Below are 12782 nucleotides of genomic sequence, written 5' to 3' on the forward strand. Positions count from 1 at the left end.
AACAGATTGTTTAAGTTATAGAACTAAACGATGACCTTTAACAATTTACCAGTATCTCCGCAAAACTAACAGACAAACAGGTTAGAAGGTTAGAACTAACCTACCTCACTGGTTCAATATTTAGTCTATGGCGTCCACTTCAGTATTATGGCTGGTTCAATAAGAAAACAGACCTTCGAGCCACTCCTTCAAGTATTGTGGACTCACAGTTCTGCTACTGATAGATTGCAAAAGCGAAACGTTTATTCACTCGGCCGACACCTACGGAACCTCTTATGAATGCTTTTAGATCATTTGTGGGCGCGACATAGTTATAACTTGTTTTATTGGGGTTCCGCAATCATTGTTATTAAGCCCTACATTTGAGTAACCTAGCCTATTCAAGCCCAAACCTATACTTAGAATTTATTATTGTTATTGTAATTTGTCAAGAAAATGCCTACAAATAGTTCCATAGTGCAACTAAACTTGAATTACGTTCAACGAAAGCTTGATCAAAACGAAAAGATGCTACTAGGCTTTAAATCTCCCGCTACCACACAAGAAGAAAAAAACCTTGTGTGGCCATCCAGTCGGCAACACAGTACACCAAGCAGTCCTGGATTTATTTCCTTAAAAGGCGAGTTCAGACAAAAACTTGTCACCCGACATCCGCATACCGGCTGCAACTCGGTTCACAAAAGGTGGTCCGATATGACCCAGTTGACCCGGTCCGGATTGCAGAAATCTTTTAAAAGCTATGGAGCCTTTCGGAGTAAAAAAAAGTTTGGGAACGCATATTATATGTTTAATCTTCCTCACATATTTACACAGATGCATTTATTACTATTTTAGTCTTAAACTCAGGAGAGCCTGCACTATGGGTAGTTGCAAGTATCTAGTTTGGATTGCATATTTCCATCTAGTGTTCAAATAGTATACCTGGCTATAAGCAGGGTCTCCAGAATCATATGTCCTTCACAATAAATTAATTACCATTTAATATTCCATTCAACAGTAACAACGTGGTGTAGATATATCCGTATACTGATATCTAATGCCATATTCATATCGAACACAATTTAATTGCCTTATCCGTCAACTCTAGTTGAGATAGACTTAACTAACTATAGCTTAATTGATAGACTGGTTAGTATAACATGGGTATAATACGACTGCAATAATTTGCAGTTATCATTTTGCTATGGAATACACAAAACTGAGCGCTATTATATATATTTTTTTTTTTGGTATCTGCCAAGAACATTATCGAACAACGCTGTCATGCCGTAATGCCGTCATGTGGTAAGAACTCAGTTCATCTTAAGCTTAGTTCATTCTATTGCAATAAATTACACATAACTTTTCCCTTACTAGGTACATCTTTCAATATTTCACCAAAGACCGCTAGAACCACAGTATTCAATAACTTATAAGCATATAATAGTAATCGTATATAACTTAAGACAAACCGCTTCATAATTATGATTACAAGTAATAGTGGCGACCGTATTTCGGCTACAATTAATCCGGGCCGGCACAGAACATACCGTTACGGGTACCGTTAGCAGACGCACTGGATGCTGCGGTTGACGAGCCACGAGGGTTCACTCGGGTATGCTGACCGTACATTGCTGTGTTAAGGTACTGACGTAAATGGGGATAAGAGTATACGACTGCTTTTTCCAAGAGATACGAGTAAATCATTGTACTTAAAATACCTCTCTGGTGTATCGTGTATAGGTCACTCAGTGGACCAATTTACATAGTTACCCATCCAATTAACACTTTCCTCAAAAAGTATTTATTGAATTTATCATTCTAATCCAAAAAAATCGGATCAGGGCATGATCCCAATTTTATTCGGGGTCGGCGCATCATGTTTTATTCTACCATACTACATAGATGACTATGTCCCGTCACATTGTTTCAGTATGTATAATCTAACATTATAACCAATTAAACCAAACTTCGCATACATCAATTTGTTCGAAAGAATCATGTCTACCTTGAAAGTGGAACATTACTAGACGATAGGTCATCTAAACAGATACTAACAATAAATCAAGCTAGCGCTTTCTATCATAAAGCTGAACAACAATAGCTGATCACCAGTTCTGGTGCTGCCGTACAATGAATCATTGTTTCTGCAAGACTGCGGTTAGACAGTAGGTCAGCACGAGAGTTACCATGTTTTGCGTAAATCGAAACACAAAAAAAGGAAATAAGAAAAAAATATATAGGTACGTACCTACATTCTACTACTACTAAATCGTTTCCTTCCTACATAGCTTATACCTAAATGTAGCTTAAGTATAACGATTTTAAGTCGTTATACTTAAGCTACATTTAAAATATAACTGTGTCTACCGGCTTTTGCGATGCCCTTTCGGGCTAGGATAAGAATCATCATTTAGAAAAACGTCGAAGACAGAAACGTAAATACATAGGTGCATATAATTATACATGTCTATGTAACATTTTTTTTTACATTTTATAGACACTGTAGTAGGTAAGTAATGTTTTACAAAATATCCCATCTTACACTAAACAAATAGTCACCCCAACACACAATAGCAACACTTTCGCACAGAAGGTACGACTATATCTAAACGTAAGATCAATGGCAGAGACGCGGAAAGGACAATGCCTGCACTTTGCTCCGAGACAAAGTCAGGGTTTAGGAAGTATGCTGAAGATGGAAGCTGCCAACTATGTATTGTATTGGCGTTGGCCGTTTCATGGGATGGGATTGACCTTCAATACTGTTTATTGGTAAAGTTTGTTATTGTTTTTGTAGAATACAATACTGTGACTTCAACTATTGTCGTGAAAGTGTGTTGTTTTCATGACTTAATTTTAATATCGTAGGTAGTAATTTTAGTATCTTATTCTCAGACATAGTAGCATTAGAGCCATTATGCGTGGAATATACCATTTTACACCGTCACTTTTTGGCTTGTGAATGGGCCACGATAAGTTACAAGAAATTTGTGGGCAACGAAATTCAAAACATGTTCTACTAATTTGTAAGTCATTACATAAAATATCACAGACACCTTCAAACAAAATTCCTAACAACTTTCCAGAGTAAATATGTTTTTATCACACTCCAAATATGGTCACGGTACTTGCGGTACGTCCTACGTGCTATCAGTGAGATAGCAGATAGCAAGTGCACAATTTCCTTGTAGATAATTCGCGACACTATTCCTTGTGTCAACATTTGATAACAGGCTTGACTCAGACCCGACTTGGAAATGTGAGGTGTGTTTTGTTTTACTGCTTAAAACGGATTGTGAGAAATCATGTTTGTAGCTTTCACTCAGTACATTTCTGAAGATATACAATTCGGAACGCAGGAGTTAGAAATTCTACACTTGTAGCACAGAAACAAATCCAATGCTTTTTATAAGATCTTGCTCTTTACTGTTCATCTTAAAAATAAAACCCTTCTTATTATTTAAATAACTAAACAGAGATCTCAACAGTTTTCAGCTTCTTTAAATTCATGAATCAATTGTCATCAGTCTTTATTGTTCCACAACAGGGCTCAAGCCCTTCCTCATAAAAAATCTAATCAGACAAAATATGTATGTATGTATAGAATGATTAACACATTAAACATACGCATTTAAATATCCTCCGTAAAATTACAAAGAAATCAATTAATCAGCTATCAGTATATCATGTTATCAGGCGACTTATCACGCGAGATATCAGACCAATAACCAGCACGGCCTTTATCACGAATGTCTATAGATACATTATTACTAAGTATATAAATAGCATTCATAAAATATACTTCTAAGTTATTAATGCTATAAAAATAATTTAAGATCTTGTTGGACTAATAAATACAAAATGAGTTTTGCATATCAATAAATTATGTATTACTTAATAAAAATTATGGGCTATTACACAATATCCTTTTAGCACCGGAATTTAAGATAGTAAATCAATATAAACTATTAGGGTAGTAAAAAAATGGGAAACATTTAAAACACATTACGAACGATTCCCAAAATGGGTCGCCAAAGTGTCGCCGTGGGCGAAACCTAATTAAAACGGCCCAAAAATCTGTTACATTTGACAGTTATTATAAAAACATTTAAATTTCTGTATTAAACTTATTAATTTATTACCAACATTGTTCATAGTATAAAATTTCTGGTCCTAGAGCTAACGTCGGTCCAATTAATTATAATGAAATATGATACTATTATGAAGATATTAAAACGCCTAAAACCATTTTGGCTCACCACCGAAACAATTTTGATAAACGATAATGTCATATTCCTATAACATTTCTTGATATTTGACCTTTGCTTGATGGATTGCTTACCGTAAGGGGAAAAACAGCATTATGTTTACATATGTCATTGCTATATAAAGCATTCACTAATAAGTATAAGAGACAATAGAGTACATAAAAAAGGATAGTTGCAAAGCAGATCAAATGACAAGTCTAGACAAAAAGTATTTTTAGAATTCCGTACACAGTGTGAGGAAACCATATCACTGTACTTATGCTGTCTATTTACATATTTGTCAGAGGCATTCAGGATTTACCTCAATTACAGCCAGTAACAGTGGTATCATTCACCTAAATAAAATTGGATAATGAGTGGCTTATTGATGTATCACAATATACGCTGCGCAAAACGTTACAGTTTGTTTGCGTTCGAACGGACTTTTCTCAGCAACTACTAGAGAGATTACAAAAATTCTGGTTGTAGATAGCCCATTTTATCAAGAAAGGCTACTTTTTATCCGAGTGCAGTCCCACGCGGTAAATTCGCTGGCTGTACCGAACCCAACGAATCAAATTCACACTTCGCTCGCACTTTTTTTCCAGATCATTGTTCATTTAATCCTTCGAAGCCAGTAGGCAAGAAACAATAAACAATACACTTGATACGAAGCATTGTGTTGACTATCTGTTGTAACAAGAATCAAGGTTATACTGTACGTCTGTCTGTCTGTCTGTGGAGATCTAGACCGCATGTGTACCGTAACATGTGATACTTTGTTTATCGTTATAGTTGAGGAATAGAATAATAAAAATAAACTAAATCCCGGGGACTTCCAAATTCACGTTTTGATATTTACCTATAATATCAGATTATATGTAAATGTAAATAGATACAATGTATATGATAAGTAAATGTATACCTAATGTATAATAGATACATCTCACCATAAGCACAGGTAAATTTTCTCCCTCTGAAATATTCCTGATCTGAGATAAATTAAATAAGTTTTATGTTTTTACGAAACATAGGTACGAGCCGTTTTTTAAAAGAACTAACCAAATTAACAAAATTATGACGTCTTTACAAAATTCAGTGCGATTTACACAACGAATAGCAAGCGGGCGTCACGGGCGATGCCTACAGTCGCCTTGGCCGACCGGCATCAATTCAATGCATTTGCTTGATGAGATACACTGTGCATTTCGTAAATGAGATCTACCGTCTGTGGTAGATTTTGAAAGTACGCTAGCTTTACTTAAAACAAAGTAATGTTTAATGTTTCCTTTCTATTTGATTTGAAGGAGTTTTTACAGTTATACTGAAGGTGCAATATTTGCTGAATGAATACAGCATGCAAAAAAGAAAGAATATGACGATGTTCCATTTTTAACACACTTAAGTATTGGATTCACTTTACGAGATTCATTAATTGTTCGTATATTATAATACACATTTATGATTATTTGCCAAGAGGGTTTATTACAGAGCTACAAAGCTGAATACACATAATACGCTAACTCAAGCATACTTGACAGCAATACAAAGCCGGCTTACACTATCCAACTGATTTAGTGTATCTGTAACCCAACAGACAAATAATATTATGATTAATATACTTACGTCACGGAATAATGCATATCAGTGCATCAAGGATAGCAATACCGCTTATCAATTTGATTGTGATATCAATGAAAACACGACATATTTATTTTTGTTAAAGCCGACTATCGAATTCTGTCTCATTCCAAATACTGAGAATCCTTATATTGATATGTACGTGAATGTACTTGGGTATGTCACGTTTGATAACATGGGATTCACGCGTGAAAATTTGGTGTTTTTCACGGCAGATAGAAGCGTATGGAAGAAGAAAACATGCTGCGCCGACCCCAAATAAAATTGGGATAAGGGCAGGAGGATGATGATGATGATGATGATGAACTGCTGAACAAATGTTCAAGAAACTGGACACGGACAGCCTATACGGCTGTATGAACATTCGGAATGGCTACTTCTTATTTATTTATTTAACACTTCACACATCTGTATTTATTACAAGAATAAATAAAATAAAAAAACTCTTTTTCTCTGGATATGGCATATTATATCCTCAGGCAGCGAGTAACCAGCTAATTCAGATTATAGCTACCATCACCTGCCTAGCTTTTTCCCACCTATGTTGGGGTCGGCTTCCAGTCTAACCAGATGCACTGAGTACCAGTGTTTTAAATAGAGCGACTGTCTGTATGTCCTCCTCCATCCAGTTACCTGGGCAACTTGTACTATGTAACTCTTGGTAAGCAAGGTACAGGCTTTAAATAAATTCATAATTAAAGCAATATTACAGCCAACGCGAAATTCTTCAAAGCCTCCGAATAGCATAACTATTCGTCTAGCAAAACAATACTCATAATGCTAATAGTACAAAACTGGCACAAGACCGACCGGTATGTATGTGTGTTTGTTTGTATGTATGTACGTCTGTTTAATTAATATTGTACAGACGCAACAGGAATACTAATGTACGCGTCATGGCTCAGTTTTTGCTACGAAACTGTGTAATACTAATTAAGGAATGTTTTTGAGTTTGGACATGTTTTTATATTTTCTGTTTTTGTGCCGAAACATCGCAATATATACCACTTATAAAATAAATGCATATTTACCTAATGTCAACTTAATAAGTTACTAACTTAATCACATACTTATTCTGCTGCCTAAACTTCCATCATCAGCTGATGCACACATTCTCAAGTTCACAACCCACACTCACACATACAAACAAAATGAAATAATAACACAGCTATACGGTTCCACGTGCCGGAGATAAAAGGTCGATCCCTCTAAGTATTCCTATAAGTTTAGCTTTGACCCGAATGACATAGCAAAAGAATTCTCGTTTGGGAAGCCTTTTTATTTGAGCGTTGGTATGTTTTTTATGTATTTTAGGATGCATATTGTGATTAAGTATAGAAGCTTGTTAATTCAAAGTTTAGATGTACATTTTCTACTCTGAAGAAATTCTCAAATTCACTCAAACTAAAGGTTTTAGGACCTGTAATTTCCCAATTGAAAATAATGTATACTTATCCATCCTTGTTATTGATAAACTCGTACTATAAATTTATTAATAGACACACAGATTTCGCTACACATCTCATCATGAGATTACATAATCAACATTTATGAGGTTACCATTCATTATAACAATGTTTAATGAATGCTTCACCACTCTCATTAATAAGAAGAACGTACAGAAGATAAAGTAGTAAGTTATTTACTGGTCTACTGGTCAAATAGCTTAGATATCGGTGCTAAGGTCGACGCGACCCGGCGTTGAGGTCGCAAGGTTGTCAATACACACTCTTTTATTTATATTTAGTTTATTAAAATATTTGCGTTAACTATCGTCATTATTGGTATGATCATATAACTCAAGAATAAAAGAGTTTTATGTACTTCAGTGCTTATAATTTTGGACATATTGATTACACTTCTGCCACAATTTATGAAACTTTCAAAATATTTTTTTATTTAATCTAAATTAGCTGCCCATACCAGAAATAGCAAGGTAGTTTAGGATATAATTTAGAATATAACCCTCTTTTTAAAAACTGTTTTTTCAGATGATATTGACGATTAAACGTAATAAAAATAACCGAAGGTAAGATTACCGATCGATACACGGCCGAGCAGCAAAAACCACTCAATGACACAACTGCATTGCACCATTTTAAATTGCTGTGAACTATAAGTTGATTAAATTGTAACTTTTCTGTCATGCTATGATTATAATATTAAAACATAATAACCATAATAATGTCAACTAAACTTCAAGAAGTTATACGATGTTTTTGGTAAATTATAAATAGCCAATTTTGAATGTTTTGTACAACAACACCTTGGCCTCAACATTGGTAAATATTTTTTTGTTCCATTACTAAAAATCATCATATGTGCAGATATGACAATAAAAATTTTACATTAGTTTTGCTATCATCTTATAAGCTGCCGGCATAGAAATGGTTAATCACTGGATAAAAGTCGATCAAAACACTTCTGTTCACAGAAAGTAAGCTCAGAATGTAATGAAAGACGTCAGGTTATTCACCAGCTATATAAATGACTTTACACCACAAAATAAAACAGCTAATTCCCCACCTATAAAAAAACCCAACCAATCTCAGAATTCTCAGAACCCTAATCTATCTAACGCTAAACAAATAATCCGAGCTATAATAACGATAGATAGATATACGTCAAACTAATACAATATATCGATTGCTAGATACGTGGATCGGCATCCAGTCACGTTTGTGTTATCTCTCGATTCGAAACAATGGTCATCGATATGATGAACAATTACACACGTGATGGTTTTATTAAGACTTGTGTTAGATATTGATTAACCATCGGCTAACACTGTCTTGTTAGTTGCTAAGATTATAAGTAATCTTTAGGGTGCTTATTTCTCAAATTGTTAGAAGAATTTATTAAAAGAAACAAGTTATATCCGTATAATTCCTAAAGCAATAGAAAAAAAATGTAATTCTTTTGATTTTATTGTATTGGATGTTTCAAAATTACTATGATCATTTTGCAGAGCGGTAAGGGTGACATATACCTACTACATGACATAATTTGCAAGGACCGCGGGAGCAAAAGTTGAGGAACCACAAATTCTCCAAAGTGCTAGGAAATGGCTGTCATCTTGTTCATATTCAATGATATATAACTTGCAATATAAATACTGCTGAAGCAGGTATTTATAATGATGGTTAATTTAGTAGCTCTCAAAAACTATTAAAAGTACAGTCTACAAAAACACGATGACATCAGAGCCACACATTTCCAAGTCATTATCAGTAGTTATCAGTACTAATCTGATAAAGTTCCTTAACGGGACGATAAACCGTATGTTTTCACGCCCAGCAATATTCGCTCGATAAATACTCAGGTTAAGTGAACTAAATATTGTTAGTACTGAAGATAATAAATAAAACAGTGTTGCCTGTATACATATGAATCACTCGATTCTCTCATTATTCGAATTTCCCATAATAAAATCTAATAAGAGAACTATAGAGTCAAAAGTTCCGGCTTATTATAAACCTATTTATATTTACGACGATAAAACATTAATCATAATCAAATCACTTAATGACTTTCAGACGAGGCAAAGCCAATTTAAAAATATAATTATATAATTAATTAAAGTACGAACCAGTCGTAAGATGTTTATTAATAAACTTGTTATCCCATAAATAACGCGGACACTATAAATAAAATAACTTCAAAACAAATAAATGCAATCGATGTAAAACAGTGAATTAGCATACAAGATATGACTTGCAAAACATCATTTAAAACTGCATTTACGTGAGAAAAACAGCCAATTAAACCAAGATAATATTACTACAATGTTAGCACAAGATAATAATGGAGAGCAATGTTTAAGACAATCATTTTGAGACCTTGACAACATAAAAGTCAGGTGGATTTAAGTTTAAAAGCGAAAGCGGAATTTACGTCTAAGAATTAAGTAAGTAGTAAAACTACTTAAACGTTGGTACAGACACTGACTGGTTGGAAATATGAATTTTAAGTAGTAATAACTTTTTACATGAAGTTCACTTTCTTTTGATAATCTACAAATATAATAAAATTTACAATAAATACAGCAATTAATTCCACAGATAATTATCACCTTGCACTTTTATAAGTTGGTAGACAATTGTGCAGTACCGCCTAAAAATTATGTCCCCTTGACTGCAACATTTTCCTCGACCCCAAACCAAGTCAACCGTGAACCTTGGCAAACAAAAACCGGACATCGAACCCAGTAATTAGGACTCCAAAATCATTCATTTCTCGTCTCATTAGCAAGTGGTTAGCCAAAAATCTAGGTCGGTGTAATTTCACAAATGTAGCGAGCGTGACTGCCAACTTAGTACTAGGAAGAAGTATGAAAATTACTAAATACTTTTTGAATACTGTTCTTGTAAAGGCTGTGTGCTGATTGGTTCGTTTGTAATTAGTTTACATGTGTATAGATTAAAGCGTCACGGAGGCTTTACATGTCTTCCTCTTGGATACAAAATGTCTTGGTAATAAGCGTTTACAAACCTTTGAAAGCATATGCATGTTTATTGATGTGTCTCGAAAATCCAATCACAACTTGTTACTGTACTATAATCGTCGGTCACTAAGAAAAACACCTGCTCAAATTACAGGAATAGAGTAAAGCCATGATAATAATGTAAAACCATCTACTTCCCGTACTTGTGCCGTACACCAATCCGTACAAGCCAATTGTATGCTGTTGCAACTCCGGATATCAAGGTCCAATTGCCGCCGTTTCACTCGGACGAAACAAAAACCCGCTCCAACCGACTGTCTATGAAGCGTGAAAATAATGAGAGAAAGAACCTATCGTCTTTATCACACAAATGAAAGTTTATTAATTTTTTGATCGACGAAACTGGGACAATGTCTCGCATCTTCTATCCTTTCACATCTAAGCTGGTCGAAACAAAAGGCTTAAATCTGTGTCAATCGACCTCTCAAATAATTAATGGTTACTATAAAAAGTAATGCCCTAATCTAAAAGGTAAACTTCTTATAACCTTTCGAAAAAGTGTGACTCAATACAGACCAAACTAGTTTTAGTGGCAAACGAAAAAGAAACCATGAAAAACAACGCCAGAAAAAGGAACTAGCCACATGACAACCTGTTTCGCAACGTAATCAGAAACAAAACGACCAATAATGACATTGACGCGTCTAGATCAGGAATATGAGAAGTTTTTTCTATGGCCGATCAAGGTAAGTGACCTTTTCACGGCGTTAAATCTTAGCAAAGCCACTATAACACAGGCACTGTAGATCCACGAGTTATTAACCGAATCACCCAAGCGCGACGCAACGGTATCGGCTCGATCCGGGCACAGATAAAACTCCACCTTATATCACATTAGCCAAACTGAAACTGTTATCAGTTTCAAATAATAAATCACTATCACAAACACATTTCGCGTTCATATGTCACATCACTGAGATTTTGATATTTTAGAATGTAACGTGGTGCGATACGTACGCTCCGCGCGGCAGCTGAGAGGAGACTGAGGTGGCAGCGCTGCGCAGGCGCCGCTCCGCTTGGTTATCAGCCTTCGGTGGGGCAAAGGGGGTGCAAGAAAGAAAACTCTGCACGTGATACAAAAGATAAGACGCTTGAAATTGTGCATTCGAAACTGTTAGTTTAGTTTCAGATATAATACTTTGTGAACATTCACTTTCATGACAGCGCGGTTAAATATTTGTGGTGTTTCTGTACAAGCTTGCCTTCACTTTAGTTTACATTTTAACACCGTAATAAGGCTTCAAAAAGCACTCACAACCAAAATTCTGCGCTTATTTTTTAATTTTTATTGTATCGGCAGATGGTGTCTGGTCGGGCTACAAACCGGCTTTTTGGGAATAGTTTCCGTTGTTTTTTAGGTTCTTTTAACATTTTATGGTTTGCTTATTCGATTTTTGTTTTCAAGTAGAAAGAGCACGGAGCGATATGAAACTGGTTTTGCATTGTTTTTACTATTCTGCCTCTCAAAGGTCAGGAGGTGACATTGGCTTTAAGATTAACCACCAGAAGTACTCTTATCGCATCTCATTCACAACATGCATGATCTACCACAGTTTAATGATATTATCTTTATGAAAGATATTTGTTAAACATACACGGGACAGTCCTGAAACTCTAGGTGGTCTGCATCGGTTATTTACGTCGAAGCACCTACAATGTGTGGCAGAAGCATTTTGGGACATCTTACAAGAGAGAATGATTGAAATTTTACATAATCCGATGTACTAACCCCGTGCAAAGTAAATATTTATGACTCATTTGACATTTAAACCGTACACGTTTACCTAAGATGTGTTTTTTGCTTTTCCAGTATTACCAAATATAAAATCTAAATATCATAAAAACGCTGAATGGTTAAATATTCCGATATTTAGAATATTGTTAATTAACAAAGGTAGCTGTTTGCTCTTAATTATAGACCTTCAAAAAAGGAGTTCATTAACAGAAGGGTCGATTAGGCCTTTATTAACAATTCATTAGGTTTTACAAAATATAGAATAATTAACCTCAGATTTATAATTTTTTTATAAAATGGCGAGATTACATTTCAGAAAACATTATTCAGTATTGTATTTCTCACTAACAGATAGTTTTCAAAGAATTCCTCAGAACTTTCATCGAACATTCTGACTGCAGCAGATTAATTATTTCACAAAAGTGCAGTTTCAGAAACACTCGTAAATAGTTGGAATACAATTTATCGTAGTTTCAACAGGTTTGGTTCAACCTGCAGGATAAATGAAAATACTTTAGAACTCTGGGCAAACATAGTTGCTGAATCATTGCAGTTTTAGTTGGTACGTTTTGCAATTATTGTATCTACGTTTTATTTGTTTCTGCTTTGAAACGATGTAATGTGTGTACCTATGTGCATATGTTAAAACATTCTTACGTATCTTATGGAGAAA

The 12782-nt window shown here is 34.8% G+C and overlaps 1 protein-coding gene across 24 annotated transcripts in view; it reads right to left on the reverse strand.

The window, feature by feature from the left end:
• LOC110371414 (serine/threonine-protein kinase MARK2) overlaps positions 1-12782 on the reverse strand; it is a 174908-nt gene that overhangs the window by 76022 nt on the left and 86104 nt on the right. For 10 of the 24 annotated variants that reach the window (XM_049851611.2, XM_049851608.2, XM_049851604.2 and 7 more), the window contains exon 1: positions 11198-11372. The exons of 6 other annotated variants lie outside the window; for them this stretch is intronic. The gene's annotated coding sequence lies outside the window, so the exon portion shown is untranslated. Of the gene's footprint in view, positions 1-11069; positions 11374-12782 lie in introns of those variants that run through there. 8 more of the 24 variants (XM_049851607.2, XM_049851603.2, XM_049851600.2 and 5 more) reach the window with 4 other exon arrangements.

The sequence above is a fragment of the Helicoverpa armigera genome, chromosome 28 (assembly GCF_030705265.1).
Source record: "Helicoverpa armigera isolate CAAS_96S chromosome 28, ASM3070526v1, whole genome shotgun sequence".
In the NCBI taxonomy this organism is placed as follows: domain Eukaryota; kingdom Metazoa; phylum Arthropoda; class Insecta; order Lepidoptera; family Noctuidae; genus Helicoverpa; species Helicoverpa armigera.